The following is a 22,617-nucleotide window of genomic DNA, read 5'->3' as shown; positions in this document are numbered from 1 at the left end:
GGGTTGTGGTCTCTTCCAACTCTATGGTTCTATGGTCTTTCATTCTAAAAACAATTTGTTTTAGAATAGTAGCATTGCCAAACCACTAGCTGACACTAGTACTGTACTAAGTGAGGCTACTTGGTAAAATAAACTCCAGAGTTTCTTTTTGTCCCAAGTCAAATTATTCATAAGGGGTACAAATGTTTTTGTAAAACATACAGATGTTTTTGCATTGATGGGAGGTAATATAGAAATCTGAGCAAGAAAAAGAAAAACCATGGGCTATATCATGGGCATAAAATGTGAAATTAAATATGATTATATGATATGAAATTCTTCTGCCTACCATAATTCTACATTACTGGCAATGATGGTTGTGGCTAATGGGTGCTGTAGTCCAAAGTATCTGGAGGGGCACCAGGTTGAGGAAGGCTGACATACTGGATTATTTTCCCTACATCTGGAGCACCAGAAAATATATATTAGGGTGGTAGACACATGGTCCTCCAGCTGGATTGAAACTCCCATGATTTCTCCCATGTTGTTGGCTATGCTGGCTATGACTGATGGCAGCTGAAATCCAACTTCACCCGGAAGTTACATGTTTCTCATCCCTGATACTGATGTAGTACATAGATACCTTTCAAAGTTGGGTTGATGGTGACTCAGAAGTGGTCACTTGAAGGTTTTTTGCTTTTGTTTTTTGCATTGTGAAGACTGTGTTGCATTGCCTGACATTATCCATATCTGCATAAAGGCCAAATACCTTATTTTGCCAGAGACAGTTGTAACTAATACTCTGTTGTCCTATTTTCCAGCTGCTTTTTAAATGTTGCAGTTTCTCTCTTTTCCACCCACTTCCCCCCTTTGGACTTTGCTTCTCTAATTGCTGTAAACTGAGTTCAAAATGCAAAATGGTTTGCACTCAGTTAACAGAGGCTGAATCTAGCCCTTTCCTACAGACTCAGGCAAAAGCAAACTGTTGCAGCCTCTCCTAGCTTGTGTGGTCTTCCTCATTAATAATTTTTGTCATCTTGACCACACTCTGACATTGCTTGTGCTTGGCCACGCATGTCCCAGTTTTCATCTGTGGAATGTTATAGGGCATGTATTTTCAAGTCATCTTTCCCCCGTGCTTATAATGCTTGGGATCATCTTTTATTTATTTCAGGAATGGGGTACCTAGGGCCCTCTAGATGCAGTTGGACAACAACTTCCATCATCTTTGACTACTAACCATGGCTGGGGGTAGTGGAAAATAAGAGTCCCACAACATCTGGCAAACCATAGTTTCCTCACTGTGACTTTTTTATTTGGGCATTTATTCTCTGCTCGACCTATGATAAAATCAAGCTCAAAAGTGCTTAGAAATAACAAATAGAGCTCAAAATAATAATTAAAACCAACCAGAACAGCAAAACAACAAATAAAGAGCATTTAAAGCCTATCCTGAAATAGGACATTGCACAAGAGAAGTTGATTTAGCAGAGAATGCAATTACACCCTACTGCTTAAGGAACCTTTATTTATACTTAGTATGAGTGTAAGTTGGTACTAAGGATGCTTCTAGGTGGCAGCAAAGCTTATGGACAGGGCAATTTATCTCTTAAACAATTTAAAATTAGTCCTTTAAACTGTTTATTTTTAACTTCCAGACCAGGAGGTGATACCACTTGAATTTAAAATGGCCATTTTCTGCTCTCCTAATTGCCTTTTTGTAATCAAGATCACAGTGTTGTAGAATGTATTTCCCCCTTGGCATAGCCTGGCCCTTTTATTTTAGTTCCTGAACTACATCAGGCAGAAATTCAATCAGCAATGCCCTTTCAATAACATTAAACTATATGTCTGGAGTGGGTACATAGGGAGAAATCTTGTCTCACCACAATAGGTTTCTTGGCTCTTAAGGACTTTAGATAGTGTTTCCTATAATAAGACTGCAATAACACTAATATGTAAAAACTACTTTATTTCATTAGTGTGTTCAGAGACTCACCTTGGATTCTTCCCCCAATGTAAGGTACTCAATTTATATAAGGAAGCAAGTTTTTCTTAAATAATTGATTCATTGTTCACAATTTGTCATGAATTGCCTCATTTTTTAAAATCACAAATTGCCCAGGAGAAGCAGGATGTATAGAGAATGCAATTAAATCCTGCATCTTGAGGGTTGTATTGGAGGGAATGACACAATCTTTGACTTGGTTAATGAGCATTTGCTGTGCATGTGTTATGGTGGACAAAACTACTTTGGGAAAAATTATGTGGAAAAGTGACATATAAACAAACAAAATAGTACAGAAATAGTAATATATGAGAATGTTAAGAGAAACAACATTGTAGCTCCCTCCTGAAAGAGTAAGCTATACAGGAAAGTCTCACTTGACAATACAACACAGATACTTGCAGTTAGGTCCAAAACAGACTACAGAAATAATCCAGTTTGAGACTGCTTTAACTGCCCTGGCTCAACGCTAGGGAATTCTGGGAATGGTAGTTTTATGTCCATTTCATCAGATAGCTAAGTAGCACTGCTATAAAACACACATATTGGTAGCAACACAGTCTCTGTGTGAAGTGTTTTCAGCAGATGGAGGGATGGATGTGTATGCTTGATCAGACTCTGGGGCTCAAGGAGAGCTTGGACTTTTCATATTGTTATCAGCCATTTTTTGTTATCACCAAAAATAATGCAAATTTAGCTTGACTTGAATCTATGAACTGCCCAAATGTTCTTTAAAAACTACCCATCCTCTTGTAATTATATCTCTCCCTCCCATAACTGCCCATTTGGAGCCTGGCTGTCCACCATTCAAGAGAAGAACTAGAACCCACCAACCTAGTTTTCCATATGCCCTCCCACTCTCTCTCTTTATCTCTCTCTCTCTCTCTGTATCATGTGCAGACTGCTTTGCTCAGTGCTTCACCATATCTGTCTGTCTGAAGAAGCTTTCAGCCATACAGTCTTCAGCATTTTGGCCCAGAGTCTGATCTTGTTCATATTTTCAAATGGTTGCAAACATATTCTGAGCCATACAGGAACTGGGTGTAAAGTAAACTATAAGCATCTGCACCAGACGGAGTAATTTGTGCCTCCAGATGTTCTTGGGCTGCAGTGCCCAGAATCCCTCATTACTAGTTATGCCAGCTGGGTGTGCTGGAGGCTGCAGTTTAATATCTGGTGGAGTTCAAGTTGCCCATTTCTGCTCTACTTGCAGTTCACCAGTCACACATGCAGATCTGTTTTTGCTTTCATTGGACACTTTCCACATATTGTCACATTCCAGTTGGAAGGGTGCCCACTGAGAGGGAAAAACTGGTCCTCTGGTCACATGCTTGGGTCACTTGGTCTAGCCTTCTCCACATCACCTGCCTTTGAAAGGTTTTTTACAACAGTTCCCTGACCTTTGTGCACCATCGTGTTCAAAATTTTGGGGCTTCCATCTTAAACTTATCTAGGTTTTGTTAAACTTAATAGGATTTAATTGTATAAAAACACATTTATGATTACTCCAACAGTCAAATGTTTGTGTTCTTTTCATTTGCAGTTTAATTCACTGTGTACTCTCCAACTGTTCCAATTTTGCAGAATAGTCCCATTTAATCCTCATTTTTGGCAGCAGCACAGGGGAGGACACCCTCAATTTTGTCTGCTCTCAGGAGCTAAGCTATGTCTGACTTGGATGGGAAATTGCCTCATACCCTCCAACTCTACCAGTTTGGCTGGGATAGTCTCAAATTTTCAGCTGCTTTAAAAATGTCCTGATTTCTCTGTCCTCCCCTCACTTTGCCCCTTGGCCCTCAGCTTACTTCATTTCAATTCAAAGTGCAAAACTAGTTAGTACTGAATTAACTCAGCAAGGGGGAGAAAAGAGGAGGAGGCAGACTCTTGCTCTTCCCAGTAGGCTCAGGCAAAAGCAAACTGCTACAGTTTCTTCTCACTTCTGTAATCTTTCTCATTAATAACTTTAACCACCTTGACCACACTTCAATGTCCATTGCCCTGTTTTTATGTGTGAAATATTGTGAGGAATGTAGCATTTGTAATGCAGCATTTGCATCTCTCCACAAGTTTCTTTGGTGAATTTCAACAGAAAAAAATGAATAGGTCCCTGAAGAGAAGACTTCAGTGCTTTGTATTCTGCTAACATCATTGGTTAAAAAAGTAATTTCAAAAAAGAACTGACTCACCCCTCATTCATTTTGGTTCTCCAGCTAAAGAGAGCAAAAGCTTAAGGAATGATCCTCTGTAGATTTCCCCTGGATTTCTTGCTCTTCTCTCCCCCATGAATCCAACTTTGCAGGAAATTTGAGAAATGCTGAAGGACTGAGTTGTCTTGTTCTTGATATAGTACAGGAAGAAATAATAAGTTCACCTCCCTCGTCTCCTAGTCAGGCAATGCTACTGTGATTATTTTGTCTTGGCATTTCCCCCAATCACCACAACTCTGTAAAAAATGCATAAGATTTAAAGATACGTGTTTTATTTCAAAGGAATCTGTTTGACAAAAGCAACCATAAAACCAGAATGGGGAATCACATGGCTTGCTGGATGTTGTTGGTCTGCAGTGTCCAGCATCCCTCGGTAGCATTGCCAAAGATGAAGAGCGCTGGGAGTTGTCATCTAGCAACATCTGGTGAGCCACATGTTGCCCACTCCTGCTATAAACAAATTTGCATTTCAGAGTGAAAGCATATTACTTCATAAATATATATTCTCTAACACATGACAAATGAACAGCATAACAAGATGCCTAATTCTCTTACTGTATAGAATTTATTGCCAATGCAAATATATTTAATCCTAGGTGGTGGAGTTCCCCCACCCCAAAACTTGATGGCATTGCATCTCTCCACCTTGGTCCAGGCCTTGGAGGTAGAGAGGAACTGCTGGACCTCTTACCCTTTCCCACCACCACTCCCTTCTCCTTCTGTGTCATGTCTTTTTAGATTGTAAGCCCGAGGGCAGGGAACCGTCTAACTAAAAAGATTGCATGTACAGCGCTGTGTAAATTTACAGTGCTTCATAAATAAAGGTTAATAATAATAATAATAATAATAATAATAATAATAATAATAATAATAATTTATACACTGGCATACCTTCCAACAGTCCTCATTTGGCAGGGACTGTACTGGTATCTCACTTTTTCAGCCACTTTAAAAATAACCAGGTCTCTCTGTTCTCCTTTCACTTTCACTTTTTTTTTTGCTTTCTTCAATTGCTGTAATCTGAGTTCAAGGAGCAAAAGTAGTTTGCCCCCAGTTAATGCAACAGGACAGGCAAGAAGAGGAGTGGGTGGGATCTTGCTCTTCCCTGTAGACTCAGGCAGGAGCAAACTGCTACAGCCTTTTCTGCCTTGTGTGTTCTTCCTCATTAATAACCTTTGCCACCTTGACCTCATTCTGATGTTTCTGGGCGACATAAACCCAGTTTTCAAGGTGTGCACTGATTCAATATATTGGTATTTAGTTGTGATTAGACACCAAAGAAGACAGGACTACTGTCCCTTTACAAGTTGTATAGTACTGCTGCAAGTCTCCTGCAACTCATCCAGACATCTTGGCAAACTACATCATTTGTAATTTCAGTTTCTTCACAAGGGATAAAGGGTACAGGCATCTTGTCTTCTTTGGCATTTGGAGTGTGGAAACTGCAGGCATGTGAAAAACCACTCATTGCCCACCCCATCCTAGCAGTACAAAACACATTGCATGTTTACTGAAAAAAATAAGATTTACAGTGTGTTCAACAGCACTTACTCCCAGCTTGCATCATGAGGTCATGTTAGCTTTAAGTCAATGTCACATACCAGCGAAGATTAGTAAAGACGTTCTGATGTGGTATAGTGGCTAGAATGTCAGACTAGGACAAACCACATTTAAACGCCTAGGCAGCCACAATGACCTTGGGATTGTCATTATTGTTCTACCTGGCATAGATGTTAAAAGGAGAAAACATAAGGAAAGAAGCCACATGTGGCTTCAGATTTTTGGAGGAATAACATTTACATTCCTTTTTGTTAAATAGTGCCACTAAATTGTTGAGGTGCTGCCTAGCATAGACACCACAGTGTTGTATATATATCACAAGAATGTCATCACTAGGATAGTGAAGAGATCTGCCTCTTGGAAAAGTTACTCTTCTGGACAGCAGTTTCCAGAATCTCCTAGCGATCAGGGCTACTGGCCATACTAGTTGGAGAGTCTGAGAGCTGTGCTTCACAAAAGGAACTTTTCTAGGGTCTGATTTTTGACTTCTGCATGGCTGGTTGGATTTTACAGTGCAGCCTAGAAGATGTTAAGAATCTATAAATAGCAGCCTGTCTTGGGCAGTGACTTCTAAATAAACCTTTGTAGGAAAGGGTGTACAGTACAGAATGATCCAGGAAACAATACAGAATAGAAGCTTAAGCAAAATTAAATTTGTTCTGGCAAGGTAGTGCAGCTGACATACTGTAGGACTGTTTGTTCTTTCAGATAGAAAAAAAACCCACCTAAAATAACAATGTCCAATTTTTGAGTATTCAAGCAAGCTTTTTGCAAGAGGGCGAGCTTGTATGGAGTTTTATGAATCCAGTAATGCTGTTCCCATAGAGAATCAATATTCTGAAATAAGGCACATATCTAAGGAATAAGCTCTCTACAATTGCATCTTATGTTTCAGCTACATTTGTATGCTGTATTCAGAATGAATTCCAATTTTAGTGCAACTTAGGGGGCAGACTATATTTATTTAAATGGACAATGCATCAGTTCTAGTATAAATGTGGAAACTTTAAAAAAGTTTTTATTTCCCTTCCATCCATTTCTGATTATTACACAGTTTGCCATTTTTGCCACAACACATATTTTCAAAATGATCTCAGATTTTGGCATAGCAAAATAAAGATCTGCTGCTTACTTGGCTGCTTTTTCTCCTGCCCAAGGGTGCACAGTCTTTTTGACCTTGAGAACTGCATCCAGAATGATATAGTGTGCCAGGAGCTATAAATGCACATGTATTTCACACACAGGGCTGTAATGGCTCAGGATTGCTGGTGTATGAAGGTTTTGGCTTCCTCCCCTGTTCCAATTATCTTCTTGGATTGCGGAGAGCCTACTTCAGGTTTTCTAAGAGCTCATTCACACTATACAGTTACAGTGCTATGATTCCACTTTAACTGCAATGGGATGCTGGGATTTGCAATTTAAGAAGGAACATTTAAAATTCTTAACAAGAGAGCTCTAGTGCCTCACCATGGTTCCATAGGATGCAGCCATGAAAGTCAATGTGGAATTAAGCACTATATGTATGTAGTGTGAAAGATCCCTCAGTGAAGGGGCAGATACTAAAGCCTTTTCATGACCCTAGTTAGATTTGCTGTTTCTGAGTCACCATTAGCAGTGGGAAAGCAGCATTTATGGAAGCATCTGGATCTCTGGTGGCGGGAGAGGAAGATTTGCTTTCACTTGCCCTCAGCAACACCATCCAAGATCTCTATCTTCATATCACTTTAATGAATCTTGTATGCTTCTGACTTTGTGTCTTGGGGAGAGGGCTTTACACACACACACACTGATTCACCCTTGTCCTGCTCTGTTTAGATTCAGAGGATATACTGAAATAGCTACTGAGAGTATAAACTATAATTTTATTGATGACAAATGGAATAAAAGGATACAACAAAATAAAATATAAACAAAGAATTTCTTCTCACATACTTTCAATCAAAGCTTTGTCCCAGCTTCAAGTGCAGATGGTCCCCAAATCTGCACTGCTAGATGTTACATTGTTCTCTGAGCTTCAGATGGTTTTCAAGTTCTTGTATTGAATCTATGTATTCACTAAAGCTGCATCTGTACTGCAGAAGTAATCCAGTTCGACACCACTTTAACTGTCATGGCTCAGTGCTGTGGAATTCTGGGAATTGTTGTCTTGGAAGACATTTATCCTTCTCTGTCAGAGAGTTCTGGTGTCACAACAAACTACAGAATTCCATTGCATTGAGCCATGGCAGTTAAAGCGGTGTCAACCTGGATTCTTTCTGCAGTACAGATTTTTCAGTGCAGATTTTAAAGAAATTCAAAGGGGTTTATTGTTGTCTCTTTCTGCATAGTACTAACAAGCATCGTCTCTGAGAAATCGCCCACCAGTGTCACCCTCCTTCCACTACTGCTGCTGCCGCCTAGTTTACTGTTGGGCCCATTTAATCTGGCTCCTTGGCTAAAGCCTGTCTGAATGGGAAACCCTATTAACAGCACTGCTACTGTCACTGGCTAACCTGGGACAATTCACATGATCTCATCCTCAAGAGAAGGCAATGGTAAACCTTCTCTGAACAAATGTTGTCAAGAAAACCCCACAAATTAGCCTTAGGGCCTCCTTGAGTCAGAAACAACATGAAGGCACACAACAACAACTAGGTGATGACACTGGGCTACTAGACTCCACTCCATTTCCAACCAGGAGCCCTGGTGGCGCAGTGGTTAAATGCCTATACTGCAGCCATTCACTCGAAACCACAAGGTTGCGAGTTCAAGACCAGCAAAAGGGCCCAAGCTCGACACAGGCTTGCATCCTTCCGAGGTCGCTAAAATGAGTACCCAGACTGTTGGGGGCAAATTAGCTTACTTGCTAATTAGCTTACTTGCTGTTCACCGCTATGATCTTTGGAATAGCGGTATATAACCAAAACAAAACAAAACAAACAAACTCAAGGAAGTAAGCAAGCAAACAAACAAAAATATGTTCCTACTTTTAGTGCAATGCTACTGGGAAAATGGCTAAGGGCCAGATGAACTGATATTAGGTCAGCTGAAACTGCATTCATTCCTCACCCTTTGCAGTCTAGGAACTTTGAATATTATTTAGGACTACCTTCAGCCTGGTCGAAATTTGTGCCAGACATTTTCTTGGATTGTGGGAGGTTGGCCCTGGCACAACTCAGCTCTCCCTTTTGACCTTCCACAGCTCCTTTGGATTCTTCTGTTGGTGGATCTTAGCAGAGCAGTTCTTCTGGAAGAGCCTTCTGCTGGCATATCTCTGAGGGCAATCATCAGAAGACGCACATTCTCATTCATGCTTAATCCCTTGCCTTCCTCTAAGGTTCAGATAGTGTCACTTCCCAAAGGTCATCCAGTGGGGTTCCATGGTTGAGCAGGGATTCAAACTCTGATCTCCAGAATTGTAGCCCAACACTCAACCACTATGTCACATGGTCTGCTCAGGAGTAAATTTTAGTTACTTGCCTAGGTTGACTGTTTTGTACAGGTTTATAAAACTGTTGGGGTTTGTGTGTAGCCAATTTATCCTTATCATTAGTCATTTCAAGTTCTGCCATGAGGTAGCAACACAGGTATGCATTTACTGCTGCGATTGTGTTTCTACTTTGAGAAAAATAATACATGGAAGTACAGAACCTTTCTTAGCTGGAAGGTCATGTCTCAGCCGGAATAATTTATCCCCCTTTCCATCCTCCTTACCCAGACTCCCCCAATTTGACACCCTCTGGTTAGTGTTGAGCTACAATTCCCAGCATCCCCAGCATGGCTGCCCTCTACAATGAAGGTGCTGCTAAATCTACTCACAACTGCTTTATAATGGACAGTTTTTCTTACATCCCACAGGCTATAATTGGGTTTCATCTCTTACTTGCTGACTCATCTATGTCTAAAATGCCAGCATTTTCTAGGCCAGTGAAATTTAAAATTGTTCTCCTCCCCACCCCCACTTTTTCAAAAAGCTGGTACTATTCCACAGAACCAGGATTCATACTTATCATTGGCTCCACACACCACATTATAGCATAAAGTGCAGCCTTCAAAATGAGTCTTTTCCTGTAAATCACTCCACTAATCCACACAGTAAGCATTTTAAACCATAATACTCTGAAATGGCTGGTGATTACATTTTATAGCCTGATCCTATGGTTTGTTTGTTTTTTACTTCCAAGTAAATCTCACTCAGTTGAACCAGGCCTACTTCGAGGTAAATATGTAGAAGGTTCTAGTCTTATAATGATTTTATATACATTTCTTTCTGATGTGGAAGAGGTTACACAGAGTTTAATTTGAGTCAGGGATTATTCTTAATGACTGGCCTGGCAGCTGAAATACATTTTATTTATTTTAATAATGTAATAAATGTAGTAAAAGTGATAACTAAGAACTTTTCTTTAATATTAGGACTAATCTTCTTGCATCGCATGGATACTATTCACATAAGGCACAAACCCTTCTAGACATGTTTCAATCTGGGACCTGCCATTTTAGAAATGACTCTCAGATCACATGGATCGGATCCAGACTATTAATGCTTGTTTGGAAACGATTAGCTAAAATTAACAAGTTACTTGTTCTAACCCTCCCTCACCCTTTTGCAATAATTAAGGCTTTGTATCTGTAGCCAAATGAAGGATAACATCACTTCTTTTGTGGAGTGTAACACTAAATGTTTTTAGTTATAGTCGTCCCTTCTTATACACGGGTTTTTTATACATGGATTCAAGTATTCACGGTTTGAAAATGTTAAAAAAAGTTTACATTTCAAATATCAAACCTTGATTTTCCATTTTTTATAAGGGACACCATTTTGCTATGTCATTATATTTAATGGGATGAGCATCCATGGGTTTTGTTATCCTCGGGGGTCCTTGGAACCAAACCCCAGCGTATAACAAGGGTCCACTGTACTTATATACGTAATTGCAGTGTGTGGGGCCTCTGTAGGTATGTATGTTTTGTATTCAGTGCTGGTAGCTGGCTTGTAGTAGTATGTTTGTTTAAAAATACAATATGCAAATTGTGTGGTTCCACAGGCAGCTCACAAAGGCCCACAGTGCAGGACCTGTTAGCATTTGCAACCTTTGCAAGCCTATACCAATTGCTAGTCTGCATGTTTCTTGACTTCTTGCTTGCTTCCTTTCCCACACCCACTCTTTTTGCATTAGTTTAACCTGCAATCATTTTCTTTTTCTCTGTTTTCTTCCATTAGACCATATATTTGACAATCTGTTGTTGTGTGCCTTTGAGTCATTTCCAACTTATGACAGCCCTAAGGCTATCAAACGCTATCTTGAGGTTTTCTTGGCAAGATTTGTTCAAAGGGGGTTTGCCATTGCCATCCTCTGAGGCTGAGAGCATCAGACTTGCCCAAAGTCACCCAGTGAATTTCATGGCTGAGCAGAGATTCAAACCCTGGTTTCAAGAATCTTAGCCCAACACTCAAACCATAATAATAATAATAATAATAATAATAATAATAATAATAATAATCTTTTATTTATATCCCACCTACTCCAATCAGGAGTGAGGTGGCTTGCTCTCACATTTGTCTATACACAAGTAATTGGGAAGTAAAGCTATTTTATATGGTCTGCAAAGAAAGCTAAGGTCATTTCTTTTCTCTGCTAGACTCTGTGTGTGTATTCGTGGACATGGGACTGGTTGTTGTTCAGCTTTTGCTTTGCTAAATGATTACTCTGCTAGAGACATCTACTGCTCTCTCACACACATTGCTCAACAGCACTCAGTCCCTCCAAGCCCCTTTCACTGAAAATGTTTTTTTCCTAGGTCCTCAACTGGGGAATTGTTTCTCCAGAACCTCCCAGGAAATGAGAGTTTCAGTTTTAAGGCCACATCCTCCCCTCCCTATTTTTGGAGTCTGAAATAGGTTTAAAAAATTGGCAGGTAGCTCCCTACCATCTCCACTGCTGTCCATCTAATTTTATATAATTCTGAATGCAATTAACTTAGTGAAAATGAAAATGCAGTGATAATGATCACTAACTTCTGGGGGGTTCAGAATTGTACTAGTGCTCAATTATTTTTTAAGAAGAAGACGTTTGCAAAACCTGAGGTCTCTTATTCATATGGTTTCTGTTAGTTGAGCTGACTTGTTGGCAAATAACAATAACAAAATTTAACCTCTTTGTAGGAAAAACATGAAGTTATGTCCAATAAGCATTTTCACAAAAGTAATAGCAGACAAGGAGCTAGAAAATGATATAAAATAACTGATGTAGGTCTGAATCCTACTGATTAGTCTCAGCTAGATGAGAGCCATAGACCTAATTTTTGAATGTCAGTCAATAGATAAATGGGTAAATTTCACTGATTCAAAAGAGATTATCAGTCGGAGGATGAAACATCCTTGTCCTGTCCTTTTCCTGTTCTCATAGCTTATGAGAAGACTTTCATACGATGTCGCACTTATTCAGACATTATCCTGTCCAGAAAGTGTGATTGACTGCGATTGTGTGAAAGACTTTCAAACAACGTCACGCAGACCCCGTCATTGAAGTGGCATTGCTTGACATTTTGCATTAATGGGAATTTGTGTTAATGCAATGCTGCTTCAATAATGGGAAAATAGAGCTGTGATCTGAAAGCCTTTCGTGGAATCGCAGTCAAATACAGGATAAGGATGGGGGAGTGATCCCATCCTTATCCCGTCCCTCTGTGATAATCTCCACTGGTTCTATGCTAGTGTGGACTGTAATATTATTTAGGACATACTCATAGCCCAGAAGTTACAACTATGTAGCTCTTTAGATATGTTGGACTGCAGCTCCTAGTTTGTTTTATTGCAGGCTATTTGGGAATTGTGGTCCAACAACTTCTGGAGGGCCAGATAACTCCCAAATTCTGTAGCCAAAACTCAAAAACAGAGCAAGTCAAAACACAGAAAAGGCAATGCACAAATTTTATTCTGGTTGCTGCTTAAAGAAGATGGCTTCTTATCTGCAGAAAAGTCAGAGAAACCTTGAATTCCTTTAACGATCTCATTTGTACTCTGCTGTGAACTGATAATTAAGTCCTTCATGGTAATTGGATTAGGAAAGGTAATTTTCTACCAGGCTTTTAACACCTCATCAGGTGTCAAAAGAATGCTCTGGGGAGGGGGGACACTACTCAGTACTGCAGATCTTTTCCCCAAGGGTATCAGGGATCATTTGTAAAAGCAGACCTAAATCTAACAGCTGGAGTTTATGGAATAATGTTAAGAACAAATCCAGTTTACAGGAATGCACATTTAATTTTTAATTTTCCTCCCAAGCCAATGTATATTTGCTATTAAGAAGGCGATTGCCTTGACATCTTTCTTCCAGTGTGTGTATATGTGCCTTCACATCACCTGTTGACTTATGTATTTCACAGGGCTTTCTTATGCAAGGAATATTCAGAGGTGCCAGTTTCTACCTCTGAAGTATAGCTCACAGCACCTGGTATTCGTTGGTGGTCTCCTCTCCAAGTACTAACCAGGGCTGATCATGCTTAGCTTCCAAGATCAAAGAGGATGTGGTGTCTTTAGGGTAGTAAGGCTGTATGTCTGCCACTCAAATGATGACTATTTCTTCTTCTTCATTTATTCAAGGTTGCACAGACTTTTTCTGTGCATCTTTTTATAGCACTGGGATGTGGTGGCTTAGTGGTTAAGGTACCAATTCTGACAACCAGAAGGTTGGAAGGTTGGCAGTTCAAGGCCTGAGTGCTGCATGATGAGGGGACTTGTCACTAGTCCCAGTTTCTGCCAACCATGCAAATGCAAGCAGACTATGGTGGGAAGGTAATAGCATTTGGTGTAGTCATGCAGGCCACATGACCACTGGAGTAGTTCTTGGACAATACTGGCTCTTCAGCCTAGTAGCAGATATGAGCACCGCCCCCTACAGTTGGTTACGACTGGACATGCATGTCAAGGGATTACCTTTACTGTTACTTTTTTTTAATAGCACAATATCAACATAGGTTCCCATCACCAAGTATCCTCTCTATGAAGCATATGCTGTATCTTCCATTAAGAAGGGAGATATGAATTTCACTTCAGTAGCCCTTTTCTTTGACTTTTGTGTCATGTTCCTGGCATGACACATGTGACTTCTACCCTGTGTAATTTAACTTCTGTATTTTGTGGTTCACAGTTTTGCAATCTATACACTGAGAATTCTGCAGGCAAGCACAATGGTACTAACTCCTATAGCAATGTTTTTCTTTATATTCCTGTCACTACAGGTCAGGATCACTCAGGTTTGTTATCCATTCCATTAGCAATTTGTTCTTACATTTTCTAGTGAAAAAATGCTCTGCAGCAGGACCCAGTGCACTTGTTCTTTGTGAAATCCTAATTTATTTGAATTACAGCTCAGCTGTGAATATTCCAATTATTCACAACTTATGGGTGGAAATTGTAACCCAACAGAGGGGCTCGACAGACCATCCCAAAATGGTGGTCTGGAGCCATCTGTTTTAGCTCCTGAGGGAGCCTGCAGCAGCCAAACCACACGAGCTCCCTCCGCACCAAAAAGAACCTGTAAAAACCAGGTTCTTTTTGGTGTGCATAGGCGCCACCATCATTGCGCCATTAGCAAACTGTGGTGTGTCAATGATGCAAGTATGGTGCCCCGACGTATGGATGCGGTGTCACACTTGCATCATTATGGTGGCCCCCGTGTGGATGAGAGGCCGCCATTATGTGGCATCTGTATGGACTAGGTTTGGGAGCGTGCAGTTGGTGTGCACTCCCAAACCCTAGAATTGGCGCCATCACGCCACTTCCCGCCTGCCTGTCTTGGGCCAGCAATGCATTTTGCCCACACTGATTTACAGACAATATGCACTCTGTTGTTTATGGGTGTCTTAAATTTTTTAGCCACTAAAATTTAATGGACCTAGTGCTGGGGAAATTTTGGGAAATCAGTTGCAATTTCTGTTCAGCCATAATACTCTTTGGAAGACCTCAGCTGAGTCTGCAAGACCTGAGCAGGACAGCTGTGACTGTGGATCTTGGAGGTCTCTCATTTATAGGGTTACCATATGTTGAAGCCAACTTCATGGCCAACAACAACAAGGTGTCTGTAGAATTTAGGACATATGTTTTGTGATGTAATACTTAGTAGAAATCCTGTGGCACTTGCTATTACAGGTACTCAAGTCTGTCTGCCTTGAGCTCTCATCTGTATAATGAGGATATCAATGACTGTCTCCCAAGCCCAAGTTGATTGTGAGGGTACATTGGATATCTGCTGCAAGAAATTTTGAATGCTAAAACCCGTTATTGAAATGCTAAATAAGAACACTTTCTTTTTTAGGGTTGTCTCATAGGTTTTCCCATTCTCTTAGCATGTATAAGGTGGATTTCTTCTGGCAAAATGCAGAAATGCCGCAGATCAGCTCATTGGTGACATTCTTTCTACAATTCCTCTTCAGTTCATAGAAAATGGAAAAGAATAGTATTTTGTTTTTGTGGAACATGCCATTATATATAATTTATGGAACAAATAACTCTTCATGCTGGGAGGACTTAATATCTGGAGAGGTTTTCAAGCCAATGTCAAGCCCTGTTGCTTTCTCCCTGGATGTTACCATGGGCACTGATGTAGAAATAAGCACCAAAGAGTCCTGAAAAAGATGAGGAACAATCATCTTGATAATGCCATCTGTGGCGCTTCTTTTGTGATGAAAGCAGAACACTGATGGGTACATCCTTTGAGAAAAAGATATTTGTCTCTAGAGGAGGATGAATGCATTTTTTTGAATCTGAGGACTTGTTTTATGTGACTGAGGACACCGAATATTGCAGCTAAACAAAAGCTCATGAAAACTAATTTTGAAAAATGACAAATCCCATAATTGTTGTATTTTTTCTTCTTCTAGGGAGGGCTTGAAGGATTTTTTATATTATTATTATTATTATTATTATTATTATTATTATTATTATTTTGCCTCAGGAGTTGAAATAAGACTGGTATTAGGTATGTTGTATATTGAGTTTATTTAGTCTCTGTGTGTGCCTCAGGCAGCAAAGTTCTGTGCCTGAAGCAGCAAAATGTCTTGTGGCTGCACAACATGTTTTCTGACCCTGGGCAAAATGTTTTTGGATGGGTGTTTTTTGATCCCTTCCTCTGTTACTGGGCTCTAGCAGTGCTCTGTGGCACAGAGCATGGGAGAATATGGTAATGCTAGTGGGAGGATTATGGAAGTTATATTCCAAAAAAGTAACAAAACCAAGCTCTGAGGAAGGAAAGCACCTCGGGCAGATGATCCCACAAACACCCCTCTTCTTCCCTGGCAGTAAAATAAAATAAAATAGAACATTAAGGAATTAAATCATTTTAATTGCTTTATAAGACATAATCCTGCTGTCCAAGGCATGCCCCTCACTCTGTCTAAAATAGAGCTGAATAACACAAGACATTCCTTCTATGACCATTGTCGTTTAGTAAAATATCCTGAATACTTTCCATCATTTCACAAATGAAAATCAGGAGACATGTGGCCAGTTAACATCGGTGTGTGCTCAAGATGGCAAGAAGAACACAAAAGCTAGGAAAGGCTGCAACAGTTTGCTTTTGCAGTTCTCTGTTGTCCTAGTTTTTCAGCTCCTTTAAAGTGTCCCAGTTTCTCTTCTCCCTTTCCCTCTTTGTCTTCAGGTTACTTCAGTTGCTGTCAACAGACTTTAAAAAAGTTTGCACACAGTTAACTCAGCAGGGGAAAAGGAGAGAGGGGGATAGAATCTTTCCCTTCCCAAAAGGCTCAGGCAAAAGCAAACTGCCACAGTCTCTCCTAGCTTTCATGTTCTTCCACAGTAAAACCTTTTCTCATTTTCCTAGTTGTTTTTTCATCTAGAGCAGCCATTTTCTCCCATGCTGTGAGCCACAGAAGGCTGCTTGGTGACAAAGCGATGTTGTTAGGCCACATGTGTCCTGGTTTTCATTTGTGAAAGTTTGAAGTTTGCAACTCCCTTGACTCCCACAGTTGCCCATTCCTGATCTATACCAATTGTCAGCAACTCTCCAGAATCTCAGACTAAAGTCTCTCCTGATCCTACTTAGTGATGCAAATGACTGAACCTGGGGCCTTTCCCCATGCAAAACATGTTTTATTTTCTGGGCTGTGATCGTTCCTTCACCTTCCCTCAAGCCAGTCTAAAATTTGTTACTCCTGCTCCCAGGTTTATCCTTCAAAAACTTCACACTTCTTTAATGTTCTAACTGGTTACATGGAGAGTTTTGTCCAAGTAAGAATACTTGTCCCAAATAATTAAGTTTTGCTGGCCTGGGCCATCTGCCAAGAGAAAGCCACTGGGGGAAGGCATAGCAAGAGGCTTATGGATTTCCTCCCCAATAAAGCCAGCATGTACAAATTATTTAATTCTCATTCTGAAAGATCATACGAAATACTTTGTAAAAATCATTAGGCAAAGACCCAGGCATTTTAAAGCCTCATTAGGTAGCTAACTTTTTAGATTAGTCAGAACTTGGGAAACTGGCAGGCTTCTTTAGTCACTGAGGTATGGACCATGGGATTAGCAATACTGATCTCCTCATCTAATTGCACAGTGGTTGACTCTGAAACCAAGGCCTACCCAAAGTGCAGAAGGGTCACAATGAATGAATCTCATGCTCTCGCTATAAGAAATGAGAGACTGAGATTCCAAAAACATCAATCTAGCCTCCCAAGATAAGGGTTGCCAAATTAAATGTAAAAACTCTTAACCTAGGGAATAATGGTTAATTGGATGGATTTATGGGCTTGTTAGTGGGAATATTTTTAATTTAAAATGTCAGTGTATTCTCTGGAGGAGAAAATTATTTCAGTTGAAGTCATAATTGGACAAGGGCATTTTTACAGAGGAATACATGATGTTTCCCAGGCTATAAAAATGTCAGTTACATTGCATGTCCATATGATTCTTTCTAGCGACTGAGAAAAGCTAATGGTGGAATGTCACTAGGATAGATATATATCTTTCACTGGAGATGATAAAGTGGTACATGAAATGAATTGTCATTTATTGACAAGCCTAGGTGAAATCTTTTTATGACACAGCATATACAGTATTTGTGTATCTGTTCAAAGTGTACTTTTAAAGAGAGTTAGGAAATGGAAGTAACTAGTTACAAATAAAATGTAATTATCGTTACAGATAATTTTACTTGTAGTAATAGGTTGCTTGTAATGAATTATATCCCCCAGTAATTAAGATATATTCAATTGTAATTCTGACAAGGATGGGTATCTTCAGTTCTTTTGCAATATAACTATAAACCATAAAACAGGGATGTGAATCATGTAGCTCTTTAGATATCATTGGACATCTCCTCCCAGCAGTCCTTGCCAAAACAGCCAGTGGCCATGAATACTGAAAATATTCCAGGGCTATGAAGGTTCAAATCCCCATTAAGCCACTGGGTGACCTTAGGCAAGTCACACTCTCTTAGCCCCAGAGGAAGGCAATGGCAAATCCTCTCTGAGCAAATCTTGCCAAGAAACCTCTGTGATAGGCTTGCCTTAGAGTCGCCATAAATCAGAAATGACTTGAAAGCACACAGCAACAAGCTAAATGAGGGTGACATGCTCCTTTCTCAGTCTTCAGATATGGAAACAGATCACTTCTCCTTGGCAGGACTTTGAAGTGGAAACAAAATGGGTTCCAGGCACTGGAAACTGCTGTGCTGATTTTTTCAGCTGGAGAGGATATCTTTTATGCAGGCAGGCTCCTGCTCCTTCTGGGCATGCAGCAATAACGAGATTTTCCAGGAAATTGAAAGTCTATTTGCATTCTAAACAGGGACCCCTCTTTTGCATTCCAATAGGTCTCCATTCCAGTGAGATCACAGGCCTCTTTGTAGGTGGTGTAAAGGTAAAACATCCAAATTTAAGAAGAAAAAAATTGGAGGTCCAACCAAGGTAAAACAATTTTTCTTCATAAATTTGGACTGAATTTACATGTTTTACCTCTACACCACTAAAAATGTTCCTGATGCATAAACATGGAGACTTCTTGTGGAATCCATTGTTCTCTGACTGCAAAGAGGTCTGTGACTTCACTGGAATGGAGACATATTGGATTGCAAAAGAGGGGTCCCTGTTGAGATGCAAATGGACTTTAAATTTCCTGGACTTTGAAAATCTTCCTATTGCCACATGGCCAGAAGGAGGAGGAGCCTGGCTGCCCAAAAGATATCCTCCCCACCCCAATATATCATCTTTACTAAGGACTGAAACAACATGCAGGTATCTAACTAACATTTCCAATCCCCCCCTCCTATTTGGTTTGTAACATCTTGCCTGATGAAGAAGCCAATGGAGCTTTGAAAGCTTGCAACAAGTATATTGTGCTTTTTGGTGGGCCAATAAAGGTATCACTGGTGGATTTTTGTTTGCATTTGTTAAATGGCCAACACTGGTACTCTTGCATAAGTTACAACCAGTTCATTGAATTGTTTCCTAATGTAAGCAAGCAACTAATGAAGCTGTTCCAACAAGAGTAAATTAGTCACTTTGCTTTACTTTTTTTTTTTTTTTTGCTGTTGCTTTGTATAAGTCATAAAGGGATACGTTTGAACACCCACCCAATTTTATAGCTTCCAAACACTTTTCATTGCTTCTCCCAAATATTTTTGTACCAAAAGAAAGGAAGGAAGGAAGGAGATAAGAAAGAGAAAAGAAAAAAGAAAGGAAATAATTATGTTCTGGAACTTTCCTGTTGACACAGTTCTCCTGCATGCTGCCTTGCTTTACCAAAAATATGCAATTGTAGTACAGTATTTATTTTAAAAAAGCCCAGAAGTGAACATTTGATTCCTTCAATTAAAAAACCTGTAAACCCATACCATGTTGAGGAACAAGTTGTTATTAGTCTAAAACAGGTCCTATTGGGGTGTGAAGACTAGCAGAAGTGGAATAGGTTCAAAACTTTGGCTGAACAATCCGTTAGTAATTCCAGTTAGAGTAGACCCATTGAATTAGGAGCATTTACACATTTCGATTCACCATTTAACAACTAATGTTTTGCATCAACTCTTGACTGGAATTAGTACCAGCGTTCAGATCTTCGTGTCAAATCATTTTCTGAATCTGAACCTTCTCATTATTATATCCAGAATATCCAGTGATCCAGAATGTGATCACTTCTATGTCAGTTTGATGGAGAGTCTGCTCAAAGTGTTAGTACAGACATTAAAGGAGATATCTAAGAGGTTGGATGGGCTTTGAAAATAGCACTCATAATCTAGGATAGTGCCTTAAAAATGTAGATGAAAACCTGGAGTAGATTTACTGACACTGATGCCACCCCAGCCTTTGGTCCTTTAGGTTATTGGACTTCAACTTCCAGAAGCCCTACCCAGCTTGACCGACAGTCAGGAATTCTGGAAGATGAAGTCCAAAACATCTGGAGAACCAAGATCTGGGCACTGAATGCTTGATTTTCTGGGTCACATATTAAAGATGTACAATTATTCTTGGAAGGTGAAAGCTATATGTTGTGCTTGAAAACAGCAACAACATACACAAGCTAGAAAACAAATTGTTGCAACGTGAATCTGGTTTAAATAGCTATCAGTAGATGCAATGAGACATCTTATGTAAGAATTGTCGGGTAAGAATGAAGACGACAAAATAAATAAATGGGGGAAAAATCTTCCATCTTTCTACTTCAGAATCCAGATGCCAGTAGCTGTTTGCCAACTTTAATTGCATCCTAACAAAAAGGATTTAATGTCAACTAATTTTATACAGCTTTTTACAAGGTATCCTAAGTAGCATCAGTGAGAATCTTTCCAGCTGTTTCCATAGCAACCAGTGCCCTGCTGGTTCAGTCACTGGTTTAAAGAGATTGAAAATGCACTAGCAGCCAGAGTCTATTGGCAGATGCTTAAGGTTTCTCTGTGCAGCAAATTGGTTTTTACAGTGTCTCTTTTAAATCTTCTACAACGTATGAAAGAGCATGGTTAATGTGGATCCTATACAATAATCCTTGGGTTGTCAGCTTTCCTCTGGTGAGGTTTAGCCTACTTTTCTCATTTTACTTGCTATTCTGGTTTTGCTGTTGACATTTAACAACAGGAGCATCACTAGAATGTAAAATAACATAGCAAAATGCATCTTTCTAGGTCAAGCTTTACTTATGGAATCGACCAGATTGGTGGTATGGAATTTTGAAGTGAGAGATCACATGAAACCTGAGAACAACTGGGAAAGGAGACTATAAAGACCCTCTCCACAACCAAAGCCTTGCTTGCAGCTGTGAAGATGTCTGCTCTTCATTCCTAGCTGCACTGAGTACTTACTTGCAAGAAACCATATCGAGATCTGCGGCCTTACTATATTCTTCCTAAAATATCTGAAATGCTTAACACATTATTCCCCACCCATGGTTAATAAATATAACAGGTCAGAAACAACACTAAGCTGGGTGAGCTGAAATTTGGGTGAAGAGTCTCGAATTCATATTCAGGGTATCCACATGAAAAAGGAGGCAGAGCTTGTATGCCTTCAATACTTATGTGGAAAAGGAGTTTCAGCAAGTTTAACTTGCTTGACAAATACTGAAATTCCTTCTTCCACACCACTTTGAAACATAAAGAGGCCTAGGCACTTTTTGGGGTGGCCACCCTCTTCATATTCCTGACCATCATGTCATGCCAGCAGTATTCCTGTTGGTTCAATTATTTACTCAAGTTTCCTGTAAAATGAACTAGTGTCTATGAAACTGTTGTCTTCCCATTTTCCATTTAATTAACCAGAACAGGCATAGTCACTTTTTCATTCACAAGTGTCTGCTTTGCCTTTAATATTTTATTTTGGTGTCCTTATAAATAGCAGATATAGATAGCCCTGTCTTACTAACTGCTTCTGCAAAATTATTCTAAGGTTCTCAGTTCAGCAGCATTCCAAGTCCTGAGATTGCAGGACTCCTTAGGATTTGCTGTTCAGTAACAATTTCAAAACTTTCTCTCATTGTGTTTTTCTCTCTGTGTGAAAGAGTGTGCGTGTATGGAGGGATTGAGAGAGAGAGAGAGAGAGAGAGAGAGAGAGAGAGAAACAAAGTGGAGACAATGATGAATTTAAAGGCTAATGAAGCAGTACTACCAAGGGTCCATCCCTTGTGAGAGTCTTGAAGGCTAAAGGTTGCAATATACAATATGAAGCATGTGTTTTGTTGCAATGAAAAGAAACACTGTTCTTTGGTTCAGACGTGGGCCAAAAATAAATTTGTACCTCCTGGCTAGTCTGCAGCAGGTCAGAAACGATTTCTGTTTCATCAATTGCAGAAATATAATGTTCTCCAGAACTAGGAAGAACAGGAATTGGCTGATACTGCACAACAGGAGGGTGGAAGAACAGTGAATGCCATTAGTACTCAAAACAAAGTACATTTCCTGACTCACTGGTAACATCAGTTTTTGGATCATGGCTGCAGTGGGGATGGATGCTGTGTTCTAGGTGCCCAGGTTGTTTTTTTCCCCAGAAGCCCATGCAGTTTTTCCAGGTTCTGGTATGGAGCAGGAAGGCCAGCCAATCAGAGTCAGTTGGGTTGCCTGGCAGGTAGTGGGCCTCAGGAGTGAGTAATGGATTAATTCACTCCTGACCCATAGAAGTTGCTTTTCCTCCAAGCCAGCAGTCAGTTGGCTTTGACTGCTATCAACCCTTTCTTAAGGTTTTGGGTTTTTCATAGATAATTACTTAGTTATTGGTATGACACTGTTAATATTGTCTATCATCCTGTTAGGGACTTATGTGAGCATAAGTCCAGTTTATGTTCATGGAAGTCCCCTTTTGGATGGGGCACAGAAGACTATTCTCTTGCCCTTGTACTCTGTCTTAAAACCTCCCTAATCTGGTAGCATCAAGCCTTGGGAAGTGATG

Source organism: Sceloporus occidentalis, unplaced genomic scaffold (genome assembly GCF_023333645.1).
Source record: "Sceloporus occidentalis isolate IW3139 unplaced genomic scaffold, rSceOcc1.0.p SCAF_3, whole genome shotgun sequence".
Classification (NCBI taxonomy): Eukaryota; Metazoa; Chordata; class Lepidosauria; order Squamata; family Phrynosomatidae; genus Sceloporus; species Sceloporus occidentalis.
Note: the sequence above shows the minus strand (reverse complement) of the source record.